The sequence below is a fragment of the Ostrinia furnacalis genome, unplaced genomic scaffold, assembly GCF_004193835.3.
Source record: "Ostrinia furnacalis isolate ACB-3 unplaced genomic scaffold, ASM419383v2 OfSCF0912, whole genome shotgun sequence".
NCBI lineage: Eukaryota > Metazoa > Arthropoda > Insecta > Lepidoptera > Crambidae > Ostrinia > Ostrinia furnacalis.
The window spans coordinates 276,060-303,710 of NW_021131151.1; the positions used below are offsets into that span (position 1 = coordinate 276,060).

Sequence of the window (27,651 nt, forward strand, 5' to 3'; positions counted from 1 at the left end):
GTGATCCGTTTGCTCGTTTGCCTCCTCTGTCGCATTAAAAAAAAATAGGATAAAGTGGTATTGAATTGTTCTATAGAGCTTATTAAAAATTTGGATACTGATTACAAAATTATCCATTTTCGGAGTCGGTGGCAGCCTACCTTTTGGTGATTCGTTTTGGAGTTGGTTTTAATTTTTAGTGAAATTAATCTATTTCATGCCTTTAGTAGACTATAGGTAGGTAGTAGGTACTCAGTAGACCTTGTTGTTGCCACTGAAGGCGCATAGGTACTCAGTACATTGATACCATATTTTTCATGTTTAAGTGCAAATAAACTTCCCTAAATTACCAAACCAATAACTTTACAATTACTTGTTTAATTGACAAATAAAAATCCCAACTAATATTATAAATGCGAAAGTAACTCTGTCTGTCTGTCTGTCTGTCTGTCTGTCTGTTACGCTTTCCCGCTTAAACCTCGCAACCGATTTTGATGAAATTTGGCATAGAGATAGTTTGAGTCCCGGGAAAGAACATAGGATAGTTTTTATCCCGGTTTTTGAAACAGGGACGCGCGCGATAAAGTTTTTCTGTGACAGACAAAATTCCACGCGGGCGAAGCCGCGGGCGGAAAGCTAGTANTACCTTTACACCTGAGTTAAATGACACCGACGTCAAGGTTCATCAATTTAAGTTTAAAATAATAGGCAGTAATGTATGAAGAGCTTCTATTCTGTATCTACCTATGCCCGTGTATTTTTGATCGGTGTCAAATCGGAGTTTTTGGTGCGGGGTGCGCGGGTGTTGCTCGCGGCGTGAAGGTCAAACGCCCAAGGTCATTGAGGACTCTAATCGCCTTAACTCCTAATAACAATATCCTAATCGAAAATGATAGTAGAGAAACACAAAATATTTTGTGGTAGAAACTTGAAGGAAATTGATGATAAAGTTAACACAGAAGAACTTCAAATATCAAATACCACAGAAAAATCTTCTAGATCTTAATTTTAATATTTGTAGGAGCTTACTCTATTTTCCATACTGATTTTCATAAAATACACTTTGCCAGTTGCCTAGGCGTAGCTTTAAACGCTCCGCACATACATAAAGCTTCCAAATTAACCACAGACGAAGACACACTGACGGCTAGTGTTACAATAAACAGGCACGAGTAGATAACAAGTGATAACGGTGAAAAATAACAAATGCCGAGGTGGGGAACGCTTTCATTAGACTAAAAGCTGAAAATTACTCACTCAATTTAGCCCTCGAGGCGGAGACAGCGGGGTTTTACCGCAAACAATTTGTCATTTGTCGTAATGCCACGGTGTACTTACCTGAAAACAAAAATAAAAGTATTAAAAAGCGTTCCGATATTATTCAAGTCTCTGTCAAAGTTTGACACAGTCTCAACGCTAAATTAGTTTTCAAGATAAATGTGGCGACTGGCGACACATTTTTTCCAGCAACTTTTGGTTAATATGGTTTCTTGTAGTTCGTCATGGAATATTTTAATCTTCGGATCGAAGAACTTGGTAACGTTATATGCTCAGTAATCACACATCAGACATCACGTAATACGCTATGTGTAAACATTTCTAACAAATACACGTATTTACTAGTGGTAAAGCTCATAAGTGTGTTGTTTGTACAAATACGAAGTAGAGTCAGTCACACCATTTACGTAGACGATTGTTTTCAAGTCACAGTCATATTTAAAAATCACAAGAACATTGTCCGCACACTTGACATAAAATATGGTTTCGAAAATTCTTCTCACAAAGGACGAAATAAAAAGTGTATAAGTTATGATAGGTATGAAGTTGGCTACAAAGGAATGGGTTCTCAAAAGTCAGCGCACATCTCGTGCCCACCCAGTGGGGTGGTTGGGTGGTTAAAGGGGGGTGAGGGTGGGGGCTCCAAGGTCACCGCCCTTGCCGACGTAACCTAACTGCGACCTAGCTGTGTCGCCGGAGCTGGGCTCGTTTTAACGATTAATATTGAATGATCCGCTCGAACTACGCGAAAAAGAATACAAATAGGGATGTGAGTCGAATGGCAATACCGTATCTTTTATCTGTCAAAGTGGATTAACTCGTTTTCCATCCGCAGCAATGGAACGTGGAATTGTGGTACTGGGAATTTGTTGTTCATAAAACTACTTCTACACTAACACAAAGCTAATTTCGACGACATAATAATTAATAGTTTTCACCACTTAGGATCAAGGCCCATGATCCGTAACCAGTTTCATCAATTTTGGTACAAGTTTTACACGTTTTCTAAACGTGTTTGATGAGTACATACATCATACATGATTTTACGATTGTAATTTGTAACACATGACAATAAAATTGTGCATAGGTAATAGGTATTTATTATTATTTCTGCTGTGCAAGCATCACGAACTACGATCACGTTTATTACCTACTTGAGTCACACATTAAACTCGCGAATGCAAATAAATTCTATTATAATGACTCATTTCTTCGCGGTTCGAATGGCATCACGCGTGTTATGAGTGCCCTGGCGTGTTACATAATATTTTATGGGTATAAATTAAAATCTTTTATCAGTGACGAGAGCAGAAAAGGGACACGTGTAAGAAAACATCAAAAGATTTACAGCCTTACTTATAAAAATCAACTAATCAACGTCTAAGCAACTAATTAACTAATGACTCGTTAACTTCTTAATCAGTAATTAAATATTTCTCACTTATAAACACTGCTTAAGCGTCACTTAACTAATCAACTGTTAATTAGAGTTTTTCTTTTTTAAATCCACCTGAACCGAACTTCAGCCCAGTTCTAATGCCAAAATGCCGAAAGCCAATGCTAAAATTAAGAATAATAAACGTCAAAGTTATGTCAAATGAAACGCTGTCTGTCAGTCAACTGTCAAGTCTACAACAACAAACAAACAAAAGTACTGTAGCGACTATGTCCCACATACGCCATATTAAAATTATGTACCAATTATAATAGTATACACTAGATAATTGTAATACTTCTTGTACAAACTTAAGATGTAAATGCTTTGTTAGTTTTTAGCGCAATTTTAAGGCATGGTAATTTTAGTTTCTCACGCACATGCACCCTTAGGAAGCCTTTAGGATTTTATTGTCGGAATGTTTAACTCAAGTCTTTTTAGTGTTTCGGGTTTCGCCGACGTAACATGTGGTGTATTATTAGTCCATTGAATTATTTTAACTGTGTAGGTATTAAGAAACACCAACCGTTGTAATGTCTATCTATTGTTATACTTTCACTTTGTATTATGTTTGCGTCAACCTTTGCCATGTGTTTCATGCTATTTTTTGTGTGTATCTTCGCGCAGCGCAGCAACACAGCGCGTTGCATGGCACGTCACGCATCAGCTGTTAACTTTTTGATCCGCCATTTTGGTAATTAGGGCTTTAAACAAGGGTCCGACGCTGTTTAACTTGACAGTTATTTAAGCAGTCACTAAGACGTTGGTTAACACTAATTATCGTTTTTAAGTTAAGATATTATTTAATAGACCGTTAAACTGTGTCTTAATTTTAATAAACGTTTATAAGTAAGGCTGTTAATCTGGATTTATTATTCAGTTAACAAACCACTTGTATAATTCGCTTTACTTGGAGGATGACACGTGTAAAGCGATCACGAGAAAATATTAAGCCAATGTTTAATTTACATCATAGCATTAATAAGTGGAGAGATTAATAAGTTTTATCCTCCCCATATTTCCTTAATTATAATTTTGTAACAGACTAAGGCTGAGTTGAACCACCTAACTTTGACCGTAACTTTTAACGATAACCGGTGTTTTTTGTATGGAGCTTGACAAATTTTTGACGTTTGACAAAAATAAAGTAGGATGGTGCAACCCAGCCTTACAGGAGGAAAATATGATAATTAATATTAAAACGTATTCCTCAATTCCAACGACTTAATTTGCAATACTTATTCTTACGTTACGTAAGTTACGTTTGTTACTCTTGTGTACTACATAATTTATTAAGTGTATACCTTGGTACTATTACTTATTCTGTGGTGTCGTTTGGATAGTAGGCATTTATGTAGATGTATGAGACTTAGTACAAGGATTTAGGTTAACTTTTGTCCCAAAAATAAACCTTCAACGGGAAATAATAGTAGACAATAGTTTGTACTGGGAACCCATAATTTGTCGTGTAAACGTGAAAATATGTTTTTTTTTTCTTATTTGATAAAAAATTGAGGCTGTTTGATCGCAAGCGCGCTGTAAGTCAAAACACTGAAATTCATACAGGCAAAACCGCTTGCAGAACTATTTCTATATAAAATAATAATGCACATTCTCCAAAGTGCGCAGCTGAGCAATTACGTCTAGCAATTAAACGGATAGTATTATTTAATGAGGCCGTAAATTGAATCCGATGGATCGAAGTAAACTTCGCAGGGATGGCGTCCCGCAAACCCGTTTAAAATACTTGAGCCAGGTGGTCGAAGGACTCAGTTGTCTTGGATCCAGTTTGTGCCAATTGGAAAAAAAACAAATGAACATCGGTTTAGCTATGTATGTATAAACTACCGCGGGTAAAATGTTGTGGATTACTGTAAAGGTGCAATTTTGTCCGTCACAGAGAAATTTTATCGCGCGCTTCCCTTTTTCTAAAACCGGGTTAACAAATATCCTACGTCCTTTCTCGGGACTCAAACTATTTCTATACCAAATGGGTTCAGCGGTTTTTAGGCGTGAAAGCGCAACAGAATCACTTTCGCATTTAAAATATTACGAGTAGTAGGGAAGTAGGGATTATCATGAAATCAATTTGTTGGTAAAATGTCGTTTGTCACGTTGATTGGATACCCTGATTGGCTCTTAAGTCATAAAACAGTTTACTGATCGCTAGTAAATTAGAGTTCCAATCTAATACTTATGTACTTCAATCCAGAAGAACGATAAATTTACACTATAATTTTCCTGTCATTATTAAACATGACTCAATTTCGTTTGAAAGCCATTTATTTCTAGGAAAACCGAAATAACATAGTTTGTGTAATAGAAACACTGAATTACAATGACTAGACTAGTAGAGTCGACGCTAAAATGCAGTGAAGTACTCAATATGATTAAACCTTTTTAATCAATTCCAAAAGGATTGTCAAAGGTACAGCCACATCGTTACTCGACGTATGAAATTTCAGAAATTTGTTATGACCAAGGTCTCACAAATGTCGCACTCCCTACCAAACACGTGTAAGGTAGCATTGTAACAAACGATACATATTGATGTCGACTATACAGATACAAATGGAACCCAAATCAATCTAAATGAAAAGATCTTGTCTTGAATTAATCAAGTGGCAAGTATAATCTGCGGATTAAATATTAAATTGAAACTGAATCCGATCTACGTGGAATACTAAGAAGTCCCATTAACGCTGACAAATGACAAGTATAAGATCTATCTGAATAATTTGTCGCAGAAACGAGATCTGAATCGCTTCGTGTCTATTTACAATTTACAGGCAATGGGAGCGGAAACACGATTTCAAATGATTTATTTGATAGGTATAACGAGAGTAAGGGTCTGAAGCAGGTTAAGATAGACATCTACTATGAACAACAACAAATCAAAGTAATTATAACCTGGATAAGATTTAGCTTTTTTAACATTTTGACTAGTTCCATGATCATACAGATCTCCAAACGCAAGTAGACAAACAGAATATTATTTTCTTAATTGCTAGCTAACCTAGACCACAATCACAAGTTATTTAAGCAGCAGCTTTGTCCTTATTATGATAGAAAAATATTGCTTAACCTAGTTCTAAATTGCCCAAAAACACATTATCGGAAACCTAATACGTAATTTAAGCACATAACAAACATCCAACAAACGTTATAGAAAAATCTTACGTCTGCACTACCGAAAAACCGTTCGACTGGGAATGTCTTAATGAAAATTTACGATCACAAATGTGTTTGTAAGCGAATCGACCGATTCGGAAAACAATTCCGTGGGACCGTCGGATCGGGGGCTCATTTCGCTGGCGTCAGCTCGGAGCCAGTGGAAAAATGTCGCTCCCTTAGATAACATAAAGCTGGCGAGGCGAATACGTAAGCGGAATCGAGTGTCGCCTCCGCTGTCCATGTGTGGCAGTAGTAACGACCCATGACCCGAATCATAAGCAGATTCACAATTTCTCAGTATAGACACAATCGTTTTGTTGTCGGATGATACGGAATTGGCTACAAAATTTTAAGACCCATATTAACCATCGTCGGATCGAGTTAATGATACCTGTATGACTATATACAGCTGTAACGTGTAGTCATTGACGACAATAGTCCCCAATTAACCAGTCACAGCATCACTTTGGTGCCATCAGCCGTTATAATGGCCCGGAATATCGGGGCAGAGATCAGACAGATCCATTTTGTTCGTGATCGGAAAGCGCAAATGGATGAAACATGAACATATTTCGAACAAAGGAAAAATGTTCGGAAAGATTTATTTGATGAAAAAATATAGACGTGAAGTTGGTGCAAACATACAAACTAAAGCTTTGATGATTTATTGGTTAGGAACTGATCTCTCAACCCTACCTACTTACTTTACTTTACAATATCAGGCACATAAAGGTGGGAATCGCTTGCAATAGGTTCCCATTTAGATAAAGACACTTCAGTTTTTGACTACTGATAGTTGTATGACAAAGACGATTCCATGCTTTTGGTTTCGATTGACTTACAGTGTTTCGTATGTGAACCATGTGAGGCTGCAAATAAAGTTAACTAATTATGAACATTAAGTTCAAATCTTAAATGATTTAAACAAAACGCGTCATTTTTGAAACTGATTTCAATTTGCTAATTTCATCGGTCACCATTCTTTTTTTTTATTCACCAAACAGTTTTAACGCGAGCGATAAATTACGCCGAAGTTCATTAATCAAGAAAAATCCAGAAGTACCATTAGTTTATGTCACTATCAGTAACAACTTTTAGGTAGTTATTCCTAACTCATTGTGAGATAACCTTCAAGACCCTGATTAAAGTTATGATGATTTCTAGCGAAATCCGCATTTGTTAGTATACATTATGATAATATCAACAAACTTATAATGAAGTAAAGTAACACTACACTCGTGATGTAAAATGATTTAATTGATCAATTTCTCTGTTAGGTCATTGAGACGACGCATGTAGGTTTACGTTATGCAATCGAATATACTGCACATAATTACGTACAAAACAAACATTTACCAAGATAATGTTTTTATTAGATTTTAATTGCACAAAAATAACAAACAATTAGCAGTCTGGTTTCTGGAAATTGATTTATTTATTATTTATGTAATGCGCTGAACACTTACATAAAGCCAATGCACATTTAATTAAAAATGTTTAATTAGATTTGAAATATCGATTCAACGCGTTTATAACAGGCTAGTTAGATAACAAAATGTTCCAGAATACATAATACATGAAATACACGAAAAGCCATGTCAACATTCCAATTGTTATCTGGTCAATTGACGTCACTCTCAACAATGAAACGTTTGAAAATACCTATTGCTAGAATATTCATGAATTCAATTTATACATTTATCTTATTTATTCCTTCAGCTCTTGATATCTTACTGAAACAATGCAGTGACGGAATAATAGAAATCGTTGCCGTCTGATACTGGAAGTAAGAAATACTCAAGGGACTTCACAAAATAGGTGTAAAATTTGAGTTAAAACTCTACTGAGGCCGCTATATTTAACCCTTTTTTGGTTGTTGATAACAAAAACTTGACAGTTCAACGGAAAATGTTTCAAAAAACAAAGTTACAATGTTGCAAAAACTGAAATTTCGTGCACGCAACACGGAGAAAGCTGAAAGTGTAGTTGGACGATAAAAATAAAACTGAGTTACAACGGGTCCCCGCGCAGTCGTCGAGCGCGAGAAGTTTCTGCCGACTAAGTAATTGCCATTTACGATGTCCGAGGCAACTTACTCGCTGACTCACCCTGCATCTTTCGAGGGTTATAAACCCCATTTTTATGTGGAACACCCTGTATTAGCTTTATTCTGTCCTTGACATCGTGAGGGTGTATGGGGGATTTTCATTACGTACAGTTCGACTTAGGATTTCTCTATCGTCAGAATGGGTATTATAGTAGATTTGCCACAGAATTGAAACGTCACGAAAAAAGTATGTGTTTAGTCTTTATTACTTTCTTTCAATATAAGGAATTTTGTAGTGTGTCGAATCGACAGTAACCCGACAATAAAAGTAGTTAGGATTATTTTTGTATTGTAGACTACAATGGTTCGAAGTACAATATTCTAGCAGAGTTGTTAGCATTGTTATCCATTGTCTACTCTATTTTCACACACCGATGAATCGATAACCCACTCGAGTTTTCCTTGTCATTTTCCTTACACGTTATGTACCTAGTTACTGCTAAATAAACAACGGTTATTGTTAACTAGATATGTAATACGTAATTGGTTCTGTACGAATTATTTGGCTTTATTATATTTTATTTGGTCGTGTCAGTAGATTCAGTCAGTTCTGTCAGTCAGAGAACTACAGTTATTCGTGTTGCTATAAATTACTCGGATACCTAAACATGCTCATTAAAAAAAAACAAAATTAATTTCCACTTAAGTTTACTAATGCCTGTTCAGGTTTGTATAAGGCTAATGACGGTCATTTTGCATTATAAATTAGGGGCATTTATTAGGCATCCTTATAAAGCGCGGTAAGAAGTCGTGCATAAAAGGAATGTACAGTCCACCCACACGTGGGATATTTCGGTGCAACACGTACAAAAGGGAACATTCGCTCGCTGAATATCGTAGACAAAGCGGGCAGCTTAAGCAGCCTGTAAGATTTTTTCAAACAAGTTGAATTTGAGCCTAGCGCTGCGGCCGCTAACACACCACTCCGCAAAAACAACCTGCCTCCACAATACTACAATAGGTGGCTGAGTTGCGCGGTTTCCTCACCCCTCGCCCCCCGGCCCTGACTCGCCACACCGCCACTTGTGTGACTCAGCAGCAGACTCCGGATCAAATTCGACATTGTGACTGAACCGAGTTTTACTGCCTTGTTTTTCATTCTTAGTTTTTGCCCATCGTGCAATGTTGGTTCTCGTCGCCACTAGGTGAGCTGAAAGCAATTTGACTAAAGAAAGTTCCTTTCTCCCGTCTATTATGTTACGAGTGCGCGGTGTCGGTAGCAAGAACTTCGCCGAGTCAGACGGAATAGATTTGACTCTGCGAATTGTTGCGTAACGTTCAAATGGCGAGGAAATACATTAACAAACTTTTAGCATTCACATCTATCACTGCAAACACTTGCCGGCGTTTATGTAACTTTAATGTGTAACCAACTTTGCGCCGTATTGTATTGCTGAACTCAAAAACCAATTACGAGGGTAATATTCTATTAAGGAGGAGAATAAAAGGAATATCTACAAACCAAACATTGTTCCTTCAGAATTTCCACTTAAAACGTTAACAAAGAGCTCAAGAGGTGAATAACACCGTCGGAAACGCAGCCGCGCCGGTTTCCGATACAAAACGGAATCCAATTAGGTAACCCATCTCGCCGGCTTTCATTAACCGACCGAATAAGCGGAAACCGTAAAAAACCGAACCGGGAGAACTGGCTTTGCGAAAACAGCTTACATACAAGTCACCATTAAATACATTTAATGATCGCGCCGCGGTGTAAATGTTTAATACGAGTGCGCACCGTAAAACACCTGTGGCGATAGACGGTTGCTAGGCGGAGGTAGGGCTGCCAGACCCAAAAAATCAAGACTTCCTGTAATGATTTATTATTAGTTGTAAACGTACAGAAGGCAAAACATATATATTAATAATTCAGTTCAACAGATTACGATTACTTTAGATTAAAATTCTGAAGAAACTTAAAGGTTTCTGCCATCTGCTAACCCTAAACGAAGAGCACTCTGTACATAACTACCGACGTATATTTGAGTAGCGATTAGAAATCTCCGATACGAGCAGTCGTAATGTGTGCAGTCTCCCAATGGACTGGCAAGACTTGTTAAATTACTGAAATTCCATACGATCTGCTCAGGGAGATCTTAGTTAGAAGTTATTCGATCTCCACTGACAATTTTGAGATCTTTGGTACTGAAATGCCCTTAACAAAAGACCATCTTAGGCCAAGTTGCATTGCCAAATGTGTAAGAATCACTGGACAGTTTAAAAAGATGAATCACTTTAACAACCTTGATGTGGTTCAGAGCTGTTTGTGTAAGTTAAACTTGGCACCCATTTTAAGTGTGACTGAATACAAGAGCTTGGCACTTGCTCCGATTAAGCGCCTTTGATGTTCCCTTTTTATTGTCTACCATTGAAAATAATTATTTCGACACCATTTGGTTAGTAGTGTCCTTGTCTTTTCTTTTGGCTCAACTACTAACTAAAGGACTGGAACCCTTAAAATGTAACTTACAGTTTAGTTATTAACTACTGTAATCAAATAAAAACTATCTGAGCGTTTCTATTTCCATCCTTTATCCTCAGAATTTCTCGATTCCACATTGCGCAGTTCACCGACTGTTTACGCTGTTGTAACAATATAATTATGTCAACATTTTACCAATAGGAAAAAACATATTTGCTCATTAGCGACCGTTTAAGAATATTCCCACAATTTATTTAAAACCTAACGCTGTTGCCACCTCGATTACGCATAAACGGAAAGGTCTAGCGTTTATTGACTCGCCTCATAACGCGGCTCAATAACAATATGACAGGCTACTTCACATGTTTATAACTGAGAACATCCATTATATTGTTGGTGCATAAATGCACAATCACACGAGAACATTTTAACTGATGATTATCGAATGCAATCCCTTGAATTTACCTGCAACTTAATACCTACCACTGATATCAGATATCTCATTATTGTTATATTACAATGAAATGCAATTAGAATGTAATTCCATCAACAGTTTCGTTTTATAGATTGTAATCTTTGCAAGGTTAGTCGTTGTTAGGTTAATCTTTTAAAGGTTTTCAATTAATTTTAAGACCTTTGCTTGATTATTTTGATATTACCTACGAGGGGCGGCTGAAAAGTTTTGAGCCTAAGTATCTTCAAGTGTTATTATAGTCCAGTAGAATTAGCTTTTAAATCGGAAATAATTCCTACAAAAGATTTTATTGTTTTAATGGCTTCATTGGTTGCCCATTAAGACTCTCCTAAGTTTTCGACTTCGACGGAGTTGTGCTTAAGTGGTGGGGGCCCCCGAAAGGGGCATTTTTTCGGTTTTCCGGTTATACCGCGTAAAGGACTTACCCTATCAAAAAGTGGTCTTCATAACGGTTGAAGGGCACTTAATCCTGCATTGAATAAGACCAAATTCATATGTTTTGGACAAACCGTTCTCGCGCTAAAGTTCGGCAAAGTAGAAAATATACATACGTATAATTAATGACCCTCTCCATGTCCAATGGTTTGTTACCCACAGGCTTCCAAGTCTTGAAAAGGGCCACCTCAACCAGTGTAACCCTATTAAAAGGCTTACGAGCTTGATGCGCCTATCCTTGTTCGTCCCAGCCGTTCCTTAACTGCGGTTGCTGCACCTCTTCCTGGCACTCACCTGAACGACTCTGTGTTACCTACTGTGGCTGCCCCTTTTCCTTGTATCCTCCTACATGACTACGTTGCCTAGCCGTATGCCTGGTCTAAGGTTCGACGCCAAAAATCAACAACAACAAGTTCATATTAAAACGCTGAAGAGTTTTTTGTTTGTTTGTTTGAACGCGCTAATCTTAAGAATTACTAGTTTGATTGAAATCATTATTATTGTGTTGAATAGCTCATACATTGAGGAAGGCTATAGGATATATACAATCACTGTACGACTAATAGAGGCGAAGCAGTAAAGAAAAATGTTGCAAGCACGGGAAATAGTATTTAAACTATTTTCACTCGTGCGAAGTTGATTTTGTGGCGTCGAACCTTGGACCAGGCACATGGCTAAGCAATGAAATCGTATAGGAGGGTACAAGGAAGAGGGGCAGCCACATTAGGTAATACAGAGACGTTCAGGAGAGTGCCAGGAAGAGGTGCAGCAACCGCAGTAAGGAACGGCTGGGACGAACAAGGATAAGCGAATCAAACTCGTGAGCCTTGTTAGGGTTACACTGGTTAAGGCGACCCTTTACAAGGCTTGGAAGCATGTGGGTAACAAGCCATTGGACGTGAAGAGGGTCATTAATTATACGTATATTTTCTACTTTGCCGAACTTTAGCGCGAGAACGGTTTGTCCAAAACATATGAATTTGGTCTTATTCAATGCAGGATTAAGTGCCCTTCAACCGTCATGAAGACCACTTTTCGATAGGGTAAGTCCTTTACGCGGTATAACCGGAAAACCGAAAAAACGCCCCTTTCGGGGGCCCCCACCACTTAAGCACAACTCCGTCGAAGTCGAAAACTTAGGAGAGTCTTAATGGGCAACCAATGAAGCCATTAAAGCAATAAAATCTTTTGTAGGAATTATTTCCGATTTAACCGCGGAAATTCAAAGTGGAGCGATCGACACCCAAGCTCATAGCCACTATTTTTGGGATTGTTGAGGAATTTTATTCATTGACTACCTATTTTAAAAAAAACTACAATAAACGGAGATTATTATACTGTAATGTTGATAAGAGTGCGTCAAGTGGTTGTTGAAATATTGAGAGGCAAACTGGCGAATGGAAATCTTTTATTGCAAGACAATTCGCCCGCGCACATGGCGCATGTTGCATGGCTTGCCTCGGGTAAAATTGGATTTCAAGAAATTAATCACCCACCACACAGTTTAGTCCGAATCCTTAGCTATTTTGTCTAATTCTCAAATTGGAAAAAAGACCTTCAGGAACGAAGATTTTTGAGTGACAAAGAAATTAAGGCGGCGTTAAAGGCTCATTTCAAAGGCAAAGATTGCGAATTTTTTTTCAGTGGGTTAAAAGCTCTTTTACACAAATGTAAGAAGTCCGTTGTAGTAGAGGGAGATTAAATAGGAAAATATATTTTTTATACTTTTCTATCGGCATTTTTAATACCCTAGGCTCAAAACTTTTCAGCCGCCCCTCGTACAATGTAGAAGCTTAAAAGCGCATTTTCTTTGTCTTGACGTAGACAAATAGTTTTCAATCCAAAATCTGTGTTCACCACATGTTTTGCAAAAATCCGTGAATAGATGCGCCATTTTTATTTTTAAATCTGAAGTAGCAATGCGCTAACACAACACGCCTCCGCGTTGTGTCTGGTAAACTATTTTCAGTTTACTGATATATGCAATTAAGAGACTCTTTACAGTAACAAATTAAAAAAGAAATATGTAAAATCCTTATTGGGTGATCTAAGAAAAGAGAAATAACGTAGTAAATTAAGAAAATTTTAACGCGGATATTATAGTTCCGGCCATAAATAAGAAAGAAAACTATTTTAATAGTTTTACTTGTTCTTTTTATTACAATAATTTATGAACTCCTAGCTTTTTATTACACATAAAAAAGTTACAATACAAAGAATCGTAATCAAAACGGACGTGATACAATATCATATTTGTAGATTATAATAACTTGGCAATAAAAGCAAGTAACGTATAACACGACCTTGTAAGTTATATCCACGTTCTGAGGGCAGGGCAAGGTCACATCGGAATTTTAGATATCAGAAACCCTCTGGGGCATAGACATGTCCCTCCCAAATTCTTGGGAAAGCCATACCTTCCTTTGTGTTAAAATTACATTACTTTGTTGGCGACGAGTTTAAGTGGGGCGGCTACTTATGCAAGCGTTTTGTCTTTCGTCGTATTAGATACGAATTAATTTTCTTTTGGAACTGAACACCAATCGGATTACTTCGGAAATATAATATTGCAAATGTGTACTTTAAAATAACCTTTTAATGCGAAGGGCAATAAAATTCAAGCTTAAGCGAAGCTTGGAACCTTGCTATAAATGTATAGATCAAGTTACAGCTATTTCTGCTTTATACAGTGCTTAAGAAGAAACTGTTCCCATCTCCAGCTTTATTATTTGAGACTATCCCAGATAGAGAAATAATAACATCGATTACCTCTAGCCTTTCCAGGCTCTCGAGTTATTGGTAGATGCCATTACAAGATACAATGCGTTATTATACCTCGACTATAACGATTAATCGATATCTCGGATCGGTTTTAGAGCGTCGTTCCGTTTTAATGTTTCCTTTCGTCTCTCGAGAATAAATATAGTCGAGTGAATCGATACGACAGCGTTTCGACAATAATACACGAAGCTCGTTGGTTAATTACAATTTTAATGGGTCGGTCAGTGCGCGGGGTGCCCGCTGGGCCCGGTGGGAGGGGGTGGGGGCAATAACAGCACAATGCACAGTGTTTTAGAAACCCTCAAAATCGGACATGATTAAGTTAATGCCATGAGTCGATAGCGTCTTATGTTTCAATTACAAGAGTGAAACTCGCGTGTACTCATTTTACTTGGTTTTTGAGAAAAAAATTGTGAAAGTTGGCCGTTTTTAATATTTCTAAAAATGAAAAATTTTTTTTTTTAATAATTAAGAGGGTTTGTAAACTTGTGATAAAGCTGATTCGATTGATCATTAAAAGACGCATGTATTGTACTTTATTTCATTTCTACAAGTCAAGTAGTTCCAGAGATTTTAATTATTTTTCATTATTTAGACTTTATTTTTTTTCTTCCATCCTAAATGAAATCCGCAATTTTATTTCATACTGAACAATATTTTGGTATAGCCTCTATGTAGAAATATTTTTATCTTTTGTGGATCGTGTCTTGTACCAGAGGTATATGAATTTCTTTTTTTTTATTTTCGCCTATACAATTTTTTATAGCAATGTTTCATCGACGCATTGGAATATGATAAGGCGTTTTAAAGAATAATTACAAGGGGACTTCGTCGTCAAAAATACGTGTCTCCCGTGCCAAATACATTGTGTCGTTCATATTATTATGGACTTTTCATCCTCTGTACTGTGTTCGGTATCTCCAGTATCTTCGGTGTCTTGGTGTTCGTGTTGGCAAGGTTGAAGTAATGAAAGTACTGCTTTAGAGAAAGGTATTCTTTTCAATTTAACTTGCTAAATGGGTTTTAGCTATCGCCCTACGAGTGTGGACCCCTTCCCGTGCCACACACAACCCTTCATCGGAGTATAGTTAACGTCAGATTATATTTCAATGCGTAGATGAAACATTGCTATAAAAAATTGTATAGGCGAAAATAAAAATAATAAAAATTCATACATCTCTGGTACAAGACACGATCCACAGAAGATAAAAATATTTCTACATAGAGGCTATACCAAAGTATTGTTCAGTATGAAATAAAATTGCGGATTCCGTTTAGGATGGAAGAAAAAAAATAAAGTCTAAATAATGAAAAATAATTAAAATCTCTGGAACTACTTGACTTGTAGAAATGAAATAAAGTACAATACATGCGTCTTTTAATGATCAATCGAATCAGCTTTATCACAAGTTTACAAACCCTCTTAATTATTAAAAAAAAATTTTTTTCATTTTTAGGAAATTTAAAAACTGCCAACTTTCACAATTTTTTTCTCAAAAACCAAGTAAAATGAGCACACGTGAGTTTCACTCTTGTAATTGAAACATAAGAAGCTATCGACTCATGGCATTAACTTAATCATGTCCGATTTTGAGGGTTTCTAAAACACTGTGCAATGGAGTCGTACCTAACTCAAATTATATCTCTGCTAATGCCATTGAACCGAACGGTGATTCGAGTGAACAGTATTTATTTATCGGACTGTTTTCATGAGCGGTTCGATCATCGATTATGTATTTTAAACGTTTGTTCGAAGAATAAGTTGTTTCTGATTGACACGAGCGAGTGATAAGTACACATTACGTGCACGTTTCAACGGAAGTTCAGGAGCATAATTAATAAGCCAGTGTCACGCGAACATGAAATTGTGTTCATCGATCATCAAATGAAAGTGGACAGAAAAACTACGAAATTAATTTTACAATTTGCTTTACTAATTGGCGAGTTTAACAGTTCGGCTTTTCACATCATTATGCATTAGTTGAAAATAGGTGCAATTCTCAACAAAATAAATACCTGAACATTCAATTGTGTATTTGCGACTTTATGGCACGCGTCGTTATGCGATGTAATAATAATAACAGTATTTTCAACACGCCTCAAAACGTTGCGAATATATCGCGGTTATCAATGTCACAGGGAACGTATTACATTTTACATCCCATAGGGAAAACCCGTTGCACGCGCCCGACATCCGAGCATAACTTGTGATTGGAGTGAGCCCGCGTATCGTATGAAAATGAAACGTTATTTTTGGGACGTTTTCCTTAGATAAATCCCGTATGTATACATACAAATTCATTTTTTCTTCGACACACACGTCTTGTAACAGCAGTCAACATGTACACCATTTACCTAAATGTGTCTTAGTTTAGCTTTCTTTTAATAACAAAATTGATATCATTAGGATGGATTTATCTAATTATGAGATATTTATAAAATTATGAGCCTATTTTGAACTTTTTGAAATATCATGTGTTTAACTCAGTACAAAGTTCAACCAAAAAATAACCGTTTACCGTCCTACTAAATACAACATACATTTAAACAAAAAAAACCGCTCCACGCGAAACAAATTTGCGATTTGAACGAACCAGCGTTCGGTTCCGAAAATGTCGTCGGTGTCATGACCGCCGTCGATTATGCGCATACATTACTAGGCTTGACTCGGAGGCCGTGGAAAGTATATGTCGTCTTTAGAAAGTTACGGACTGCGTGTGGATATTGTAAGCGGAAGGCACTCGGCGAAGTTCTTTTAACTGAAACGGTAAAAAAAGATTGCGAATGCTTCTACTAAATCCGCTGTCACTCGAATCAAATTAAAATTATTTTAATTTCTTTAACTCTAACAGGTCGATGCCAGACAAATATCATAAATCCTAAATAGTAATCTTCTTGTTCCTTCTACGACTAAAATTATGTAATGAGATTTAGAGCTAACTGTTCTAAAATAAAATTAATTGTTAGAACTTTCCAGCCATTTATAAAATTTCTGGCGAATTGGCAAGCTTCATTTAAATAAGTTTTATTAACGCTTCCAAGTTTCAACACTAAATGTATCCACGTCATAAAGTTCCAACGAAACTCGTTTGAAACTTGTCACATCAACCGAATCGAACTGACAAAAAATGGTCTAGATCCAGGTCAAAAGACGAGCATGACTCACGGCGGCGCTCGAGTTGAGTGACGTCATCGCTGGAAAGGTAGCCTTCGCCGAAGCAATCATGGATACGGTGGGTGAGTGGGATCCTACATCAATTACTCACACGCATACGAAAAGACGAGCGATATGAGGAAATGTCATATTAAAGACAAATGACTACACATTTCTTTACCACGTCTTTACTGTCGGGGAGCGACGTCATCTCGTCTCCAGTTTATATGGTGACAGAAGTCAAAGGAAACGTGACCATTAAACATACAATGTTTTCTTGAATTAAATTGAGAGTGCCAAGCCTATTTATTTAGCCACAAAATACATTTATTACAAGCACTCCAATTTATTCACGAATTTGCTCACGGCATGTCACATTCGCAAAATTATCAAGACGAATGTGTCTGTTCATTTTAGGTACCTACTAATACATAAATATTATTAAATATCAAGCCAGACTTTATAATGTTATTCTTGGAAGTTAGTTGGCTGTCATGTTGATAACTAACATGTAGACTCGAATGTAGACATTACACGCGATTTAAAACTTTAACTGAAGTTCTGCTGAGCTTGTAGACTTTATTGAATTTTCAACTACTAAATTAGATTGTTTAAAAAAGTTACTTAGGTACATCGCAAAACTGGCGAAACCAGACTGTATAAGCGAAATACACGCCACGTGGGGTTATGGTTATGATATTATTACAACACACAGAGCAGTTTAAGAAAATCACTTAGTGAGAACCGAGAAAAACCCACTCAATGTTGCTGTAAGTGATTCTATACATTTCCATTGCTAATGGCATCGTCAATACCGAGTTCAATACTCCACGTGGCCTAGAAAAACACCAAGCATTAAGTTAGTTATAAAAAATAACTTATATCGAACAACAAAAAACGATCGCGGCATCCTTAAAACGGCGAGGTGAGCATCGAAGCAGCTTTAGTTGTGAACTTTATACAGGTTGTATTGTTTTATACTTTGCAAAATTAATAACTTTTCTTATTGGACTGATTAAGAGCGTTTACGTCTAGCGTGGCATGTCAAGTTTAGGTAATTTCGATGCTATTTTTATTCACACTAAAATAATTGTGACTGTGTGCGTTTTCTCACGTTCTATAGTCAAACCAAAATACTTTGATCCACCACCGTAAAAGTGTGCCAGGCTGTCAAGTGACAGCTCAAGGAAACTATAAAATCTTCAAATCTTCCAACACCGACTCCATAATTATAAATCATGGTATACATTAGTCCTAATAAATAATAAATACATAAATTCTTTATCAAATAGTAAATTATCAAAGGTTTTTTACTATTTTGAGAATGTTTTATACAGCCTATGTTCAGCAGAAAAAAAATGAATTTTAATGGTGAGAGATTTTTTCAAATCGGTTCTATTCAAAACAAACTTTTCCTGTAAACTATTCTTTTTTTATCCGGAAAATGCATAACATTTCATACCCACCAGCTGCGGGCGGAGTGGGTTATGTGGGGTTCTTCCTACCAGAAGGTGGGTAGCCCCTACGCCCTACACCCACTAAAAACCTGACTGTTTCTGCCATGATCCATCCATATGAGTGATATGAGGGAACGCGGGACATCGCCATTGGCTGTTGCCTGTAGCATTCGTCCTTAGCCGCCACCAGACACCTCCATGTCTAGCGACCGAGGCCTGTTAGGAAGGGACAGTTGGAGACCATAAGCTGTCCTCTTGCGCCCAGGGTGTCGGCGGCGGATAACCGGAGTGTCGGCTGAGGCCTCTCGCTCCCGCTTTCTACTGCTTCTTTCTGTGAAAGAACACTTTCACAGAAAGTAAGCACACTATACCATAAGATTATTTGTCTCATAAGAATATATTTTATACTAATGTAGATATTGTTTCCGAAAGCGAGCGGGTTCATTCCGTACCTGTACGCTTCATGCGTTCTCTAGCAAAAGCTGAAAATGAGTGTTCTGCCACATCACTCTGACGCAGGGAACTATTTGAAACGCTAGTCATCTTTATCTTCTGTTGTTTCGTCACTTTTGTTATGTTGCAACTGTTGAAATTATTAATAACCTGTGTAACAAAATACCAGTGGTGTCACCTAGTGTGTTTCTTGACTAACTTTATTTCGATATTGAATTGAATTTCAATAGCAACTATACATAATGTGTGTGTTAAAAGCATTAAAAAAAGTGTGTTACAACAAATAAACAGTTTATCTATCTATCTCACGCCTCTTCCCGATTGGTAGGGAGAGGTCATTTCCAACCGCCGCTCGTTCGCTTAGGCTGGGCACTGTTGGAGCGTGTCAGTCTGCTGCGGTGACTCACGTGCCAAGACTGCAGTGTTAACTGACAACCATCTACAGGCTCTCGGCCTATACGGTGGAGGAATGGCCCGAAGCACCCATGGCCCGGTAGAACCTGGGTCGCCCTTTGTGTGAGGCGATCATGCCGTCGCACCCACTCCTCTAATACAGGCAGAACTGCCTCTATGGTGCGACGTAAAATTTGGCTGACGGCCAGGCGTACCCTTCAGCACTCTAGGGCCTAGATCCTCAAGCCTCTACCTTTTGGTTTCCACCTCTCGTGGTGCACGTACACGTACATTTCCCCTTGGGACCTATGGTCACCTCGCAACTGGCGTCTATTCTCGGTTGTCGACACTAGCTTTGTCGCCACTGAGGATAAATGGCATAAATAATATCGATTGTCACCAGTGGTGACACATACTTTCCCAGTTGTAGCTACAGGCTTTCTCACAACTTATGACAAATTAGAAAAATACATCCCAATTATGCCTAGTGGGGACGTACACAAATATTGACACAAATGTCATCGTGCATGACATACGTAAAGTAAAAGTCAAGTAAGACCAGATGAATACAAATATTATTAATTTTATTAATAATTCGTACGCGTGGACCTCGTTTTACTCCTTAGTTCGTAAAATCTGTTGTTTGATATCATGTTGATAGATGGCGTTTCACGGCTTCCCCCGCATGAATATTTACGAACGTCAAAAACAGTAGTTTGTCCAGCGCTGTAGATTTTAACCAATGACGATAGATTGCGCTTTTTAGACACGTCTTATTTATTTATTGAAATTTATTTGTAATATATCGTCATAAATTATAGCCTATATGTTAATCTGGGTTAGAAACAATGATACTGTAAAGTTTCAACAAAATCCGTTCAGTAGTTTTTGAGTGAAAGAGTAACAAACATCCAGACATCCAGACATCCAATATGTATTAGTAGGAAGGATAGTAAGTAGGATTGTTATACGTCGCCACTAATGATAATATTTTTTTCCCATTTATCCTCAGTAGGGACATAGTCAGTGTCCACAACCGGGAATAGACGGACTGCGGATACTATGCGGTATCCACGAATTACCTCAGCCTGTGCCTCAGTGATATCATGCGTTGCGCTTTTTTCAACGCGTAAGATGCTCTACGACTACACAGCACTGTGCCNATCTATTTATGCCTATAACATATTTGTAATATTACTGGTTAATGATTGTAACGAGTTGAAAAAGTACTGTTTTTGCGCCAAACGGCGTAAACGCTCTTAATTTCGATACGCGAAAGTCAAACTTTCGTCTAAACGCATCTAATTATTGTTTGTTTAAACAAATTGTGTGATTTCGTAATTACGTGTCATAGTCTGCGAGTTTTTTTCGAATTGCGTTAAACCCTTATCATTTAGTGGTTAATTACTTTAGCGATAAACGTTACGTACAACAAGTAATAATAATGTACCTAACATTTATTGCAAAATTTATTTCCAGTGGCTACCCTGTGAAGCGCAATCGATAGCCGATCGACGGGCAGGCCGGTTACGTGCGAGCATGTGTAACCGTGTATACGCGAACGGATGTGGTCCGCACACTCCGCCAGGGCTACCTGTAGTGATGCAAGAGATTCAGCCTTTTTATAGACTTTACAAAAGGACTCGACATATTTTAACGCCTTACGATAAGTTCTTGTCTTTTGACCCAAGTATAATTAGCGTCGTAAGACCCAATTTGTTTTTAACTTGTATAGTTAAAACATAAATAACTTGTTTCGGTAGTCATAATACGGCCTGCTAATAATACAACCATAATCATTATGGACGTTAAGTACTCTTATTTTTAGTGCAGAAATACTTGTTTGTAAGATACAAAACACGTATTTTTTATGATAGAGTCATTCATAAACGAGTCGTCAAGCTTTCTAATTTTATTATAAAATCTCAAACTATAGCTTTCAATTTACTTTGTAGTCGACCCTTAAAAACTAGGTCTTTTAAAAGTCCATTTAACCGAGTCTCTAGCATCACTAGCTCTACGTACCAGTTGTCGCGACGATCATTATCAACCGCACTTAACTTTTTTACATTTTTAATTATCAGATGCGAGAACCTCGCCTATGTTCACATCTAATGAATATGATAATTTTAAAATATATACGATAAAAATAGACGGGAGTGAATTTATTCAAATTACCCGTTGTTATAAAACGATCCATCAACATTTGCCATTTATTGGCAGATGGTATTTCTTAAAGACTTTTCAATGCAGGGTCATTCCATCGTTTCGGGTGTTACGTTCGTACACACATATTCAACAATTTCTTGTATTTTGAATTAGTATTTTAATAATATTAGTCCGTCCGTTAATCTGTCCGTTTTTAGCTGTTTTATCTAAATAATAAAGTTTGTGCAGCTTAGAATGTAGGATAACGAAAATATGAGTCGAAAAGTGTGCGTTTCGGGCGTTACGAGATTTTGCCTCTATGTTCTGACTGTTGCTGCATTTACTCGAAATTTAGCGAATTTTCTTAAGGAATCATACCTAAAACTTACAGGACTTCTAAAGTATGAAATTTGCAAACCATGTAACATACAATCACTGTTACATAAAACGTTTTACTATTTTTTTATAATTTTTTTCTTTGTTTCGGGTGTTACAATGCTTCTGTTTCGGGTGTTACGAGTACGAAAATTCAATGCGTTTTATCGATAAAATCGGTGTTTTATTAGTCTCTAGGTACTACAAAATAAGCAGTACAACAAATAAACACAAATAGAGCGAATTCTGGTTTGAAATTACGAAGCAGCTTTTCTTAAAAAATATACAAAGTTCAAGTTTAATTTTTCCTCAGAATATAGCTTTTTCTATTGTTTTTGGCTTGAAATAGCATTACTTTAATTTCTAATTACGATATTTAATGGAAATGTCAAACATCGAGACTTTTTAGCAATACCTTAATTTTAGTGTTAAGTCGACATTTCAAAAATGTCATAAATAGAGAAATATGACTCCTTTTTTGATGCCAGCGCTAGTGAGAGGTCGAAGGACCCTCACAGTGATACTTTATGACTTCTCCAAGCAATATACACACATTATCGACATATAAATAAAAATGTAATACCCGAAACGTTTCGGGTGTTACAGTTTTTAATCAAGAAAGAAACATACTAAATTAGTATCATGCTCAGATATTAGTTAGTATTTGTAATCATTACTACCATGACCTTACTTTTACCAAATATTGTTTTCCTAATCCATGTGTAAGGTACAATAATAAAACAAATACCTGTTTTTTTGTTTCGGGTGTTACATCGCCGAATTAACAAGAAAACACACTTAAAACTTGATAATTATAAATTTTTTTGGGACTATGGCGCTATCTACCAATACTATGATAAATACCCTCAAATCATATAGTGGCAAAACGTTTCACAGATTGATAGTTTTTTTTTAATCGTATTACCAATAATTAGAGAGAAAATGATCATTCAGACAGTTGACTTAAGTATAGACTTTGAAGACTAATAACTTAAAAATTACTTGTTTCTTGCAGATTTTTTTTGTTGCACATTATAATTTGGAATGTTTTCTTTCAAAATTCATCAGATTTAATGCGAAAAGAACATATTTAGTTTTTCACCCTCGGTAACATTTGTCATGGAATGACCCTGCATTCGATTGTCTTGTCGTGTAGGCGAATATAATTAAAAATGTAAATAAATAGATAACGAGCAATTTAATTACATAACCTATTCAGCTAATAATATGTCTGAAAGTTTCCATTCTACATAAAAGGTAATATTGATTTTAAAAACACGTAGGTAATACGAATAACAATCCGGCACAGATGGAAAATTACGGTTTAACATCGTGTCGTTGTAAACGTTATAATGCTAGCCATTTGCAATCGCATGGAACTATGTCTGGGAAAAGTAGTGTGGTTAGTACGGTCCGCTGGGCGCGCAAAAACGTGTGACGTAAAAATTTTAATGAGCTAGCGTGATTGCAGCCAATATACATGCGCAAAGACATACAGAATACGAGATTTGATTTAGTGTATAGTATATGATCCGCATTATAAATCACAGAACTGAATATGCGCTTGAGATTTAATACCTACGAGCTTTGTGAATTTGTAATACTTGGGAGTTGCGATTTATCTCGGAAATTCAACGAAGAAAACCGCACGCAGTTTCTACAAGACAGTAAATATTCTAACTAGGGATTGGATAACGCAAGAAAAACGCAACATTAATTAGACATCAAAAACCATGCAGCACGTCTGCGTGCTTCCCTATAATTATTTCCTTCAAAACCCAGCCTTAAAGATGTGAGAATATAACACATATTACGTCACATTGCAGCAGCGCTGACGACTTTTAATTAAAACGGCGCGGTTATAAAAACTAACGTGTTATTTTGCTAATTGGCACCCCTACGCAGTCCGAGTCACCTAGCACACATACACGTAGGGTAAGTACGTTGGTTCTCGTCCAATTAGCGGAGTTGCCAGCTTTGTGATGCGAAATGAATATCTTGAAATACCCTTACATATATGTATCATATGTCGTTTTAGTCCTTATATAGTCTACTTTACGTTAATATTACATAAGAATGAGTAAATATCACGGTTTTTATTATAAAAAATATTTTATGCAAAAGAGGCGATTTCGCTAGTTTTCGTCCAAAAAAATTGGTTTTCGTCCTAGTGTAAGCTAGTTTTCGACCACTGTGTAGAATAAAGAGTGCAGTTGCATTATTGAGTTAAAACCAATTCTACAATACAGTAACTATGCATTGTGGTATATCATTTGAAAGGTAATTTTGTTAGCTTTCAAATGATATCAAAAAGATATAAATAAGTTTCTTACCTAAATTTAGGAAAATATTGCAATAGGTCGAAGGACAAATGGACGAAAACTAATCTACAGAAATAGCTAATTTTGGTTTTCGTCCACCCCAGTGCTTGCTCATGACGTCATGGACGAAAACACAACAACGTTTAAAGCTGTTTTTTGTTTTCGTCCACATCTTTTTAACGGTTTTTATGGGTTTATCACTGTTAAAAAGTGGACGTAAACTAAAATGTTTAATGTAATAGCAATAAAGATCATATTGGAAGAAAAAACATTGTATTTTGTAGGTCCATTGAAGTAAAATGACAATCCCATCTCAATAGAAAAAATATACAAAAATAAAACTTTTACCATCAAGACCGAATGTTCCTTGCAAAGAACTATTATTTTCAAACGAAAAAAAATCTTACAATACTACTTCAAATTGGGAAAAATATTTTTTTTGCTTGTTTAGCAGTCTCTTAACTTAAATTATACTGGTCAGTTTTTCAATTAAACTACGTTTACGTGAAGAAAAAAAATTAATCGCACATCACGTCTTCTCGGACGAACCACCTTGTCAAAGAAAAATGATAATTTGACAGTGACATTTTGTTTTTTTTATATTAATTAGTTCGGATACCTGATTTTGAATACTTTAAGCCATAGACTATCACTCTTTTTTTTCGATAGGCGCGAATTTTTGAACTTAATTTTATCGCTAAAGTTTTAGTTCCTCTGAAGGCACATCCGGCGATACTTCGAAATCACCTCCGAAAATGTCTCGGCGTTACTGACTACAAAGTTTTAGTTCCTTCTGTGGCACATCCGGGCTTACGAGGTTAAAGTCGAGAAGAAAGTTTGCCTACACTGATTAAAGGCACAATACCTAATTAGTTTTCTAGCTCTAATCTGTACTTCAAATAAAGGTTCCAATAATTTAATAGCTACTTTAATAAGTTCAGGAACTTCGTAGTTTATTTTATTAGGCTTTTGATTTGAGAACTCAATAGTCGATTGATAGTAAGTAAAAATGCAGATCATGATGAGTTGCATTTTATGGAAATTGAAACATGACTGTCATAAGAATTAACAAAGTCTTTCTCAAAGTCAAACCTCTTCTGGAGTCATTTTTGATCAAGTTGAAGATATTATTTTGACCAATAATAGTTTACGGATAACTTGGTTTGTAAGGGCAAACTTTCTTCACCTATCCTATCAGAAAAACTTTAATTTTATTTGCATTTGATTATGCAGAGTTGATTAGGGATGCCATCCCAACTAATATTATAAATGCGAAAGTAACTCTGTCTGTCTGTCTGTTACGCTTTCCCGCTTAAACCTCGCAACCGATTTTGATGAAATTTGGCATAGAGATAGTTTGAGTCCCGGGAAAGAACATAGGATAGTTTTTATCCCGGTTTTTGTAACAGGGACGCGCGCGATAAAGTTTTTCTGTGACAGACAAAATTCCACGCGGGTGAAGCCGCGGGCGGAAAGCTAGTACTGTATAAAGATGAATATGGTGATTGATATGTTTCACAATTAATTGACTTAGCTTTGTCTTCAATGTTTGAAAAATTTTGTGCGGCAATTGAACAATAAAATTTTACTTTGTTGAAAAACATTTGACCAAAAGCAATAAATTCTTTGGTATACTAAGTTATAGTCTTGCTTGGATTTATTACAAAAGTTTATTCATAAGAGTTTTCCCTTTGAAGTGAAATCCAACAAACAAATTTCAACATGATTTCATTTGTTTTATCAAACTTAATTAACAACAAACATTGTACAAGTTGGCTCGAACAAAATTGAAAGCCAGAAAGAATTCTTTAGTAAACTTGTACAGAAGGAAAATAGGTGAATAATGAAAGACAAAACTTTCAAACAAAATCCATTCAAAGTTAGTTGAGGGGAAAATCAATACTAACTAATTTAACTTGTAAGATGAACAATGGGTTTCTGAAAAGCATAGTTACAATGACTTTTTCTCAAACTTGAAGATATTCATCAAATAGTAATAAAGTGGACTTTCTATAAAGTAAATAATCCAGATATTAGGTATGATTAAACTTACAGGTGTTTCTAGGCCAACCGAAGCCACATCACACAATTTCTTATGAGTTGTTCCCCAAATCTAGGTTATAATCTACAAAAGTTTTATGGACCGGCAAAAACTAAATTACCGACCGCTTAACCATAAAAAGAGTTTACCTTCAACAAGATCTTAGCAACAACACTGTACTTGTTCGTGTGGTAGCCACTTGCACTCACATAATCCTAGCAACACACCGAAATCACATTCAGGCAATCAAAAGTAGGTCAGTTTTGCCGCCTATTAGACAAAAACTTCACATAGAGCCTTCTAGAAAGTCAATTCACAACCAACACGTTTCTTACGCGCCCAACTTGTGACGCGTCGGCGTCGCTGCCGCGAGAATAATGTCGTCGGCCGTCAGCCATCGCCACAGCAATCACCGCGCCGCGCTAAGAGCCGCTTACATGACGCTACCACATTTTCGCAAATTACACTCACTCAGACACTTTTACACCAACTAAAATGCTATCCCGCGCTCAATCTTCATCTTAACCTCATTTTATACATAAATACAAACAGAAACTCACCGTAAATAAGCCGAATCCAACAACAAAGAGTCACCAGCCACGCGCTCCAATTATAGGGCACTCACAAATCACGAAAGCACAAGGTATTGCAGCAAAATTACTTCACAGAAGAGTCGAAATCGTCCACAGTCAGCTTCAAAAGTCTATTGAACAAAGTTTATAGTTTTTCGTGACAATAATCACTAAACCGACAAAGTAAACCCTGAAGCACCGCCAGCTACGTACAAAATGGCGGATTTGCGTAACGAAAGTGACGCGCTGAGCTGACGCGCCGCAAACGCATGGACAAATTTTCTTGTCTATGCCCGATCAGTTCAGAAACCGAGTTCGTAAAAATACATCGACAATATTTGTAACGTTAAAATAAAATTATTTGAGAACGAGATTTGATTAAACACTGGCAAATAAAGATAGTGAGAGAATTTAAAATAAATAAAATACTGCAACATGGACACACTGTAGTCGAGGCTTTGCATGGGTTACGCAAAACCTTGACTACCGCAGCTGCGCCGTATTTCAGCCATTCAATGATAGGGGGAGCCCCCATGGTACAGGAACTTCCAGAGCCGGATTAACAGCTTATTTTCCTTCTATTACTTACCTACTATTCATGCGGTCTGCCCCGGGTGCCAAGCATCAGGGTGTCACAACAACCGAGGAACA

The 27,651-nt window shown here is 36.8% G+C and overlaps 1 protein-coding gene across 1 annotated transcript in view; it reads right to left on the reverse strand.

Annotated features, from left to right (window-relative positions):
* Positions 1-27,254, reverse strand: part of CtBP (C-terminal binding protein) — a 114,759-nt gene extending 87,505 nt beyond the window's left edge. Inside the window, exon 1 of the mRNA XM_028301310.1 lies at positions 26,989-27,254. The gene's annotated coding sequence lies outside the window, so the exon portion shown is untranslated. The remainder of the gene's footprint in view (positions 1-26,988) is intronic.
* Positions 27,255-27,651: the final 397 nt, after the last annotated feature.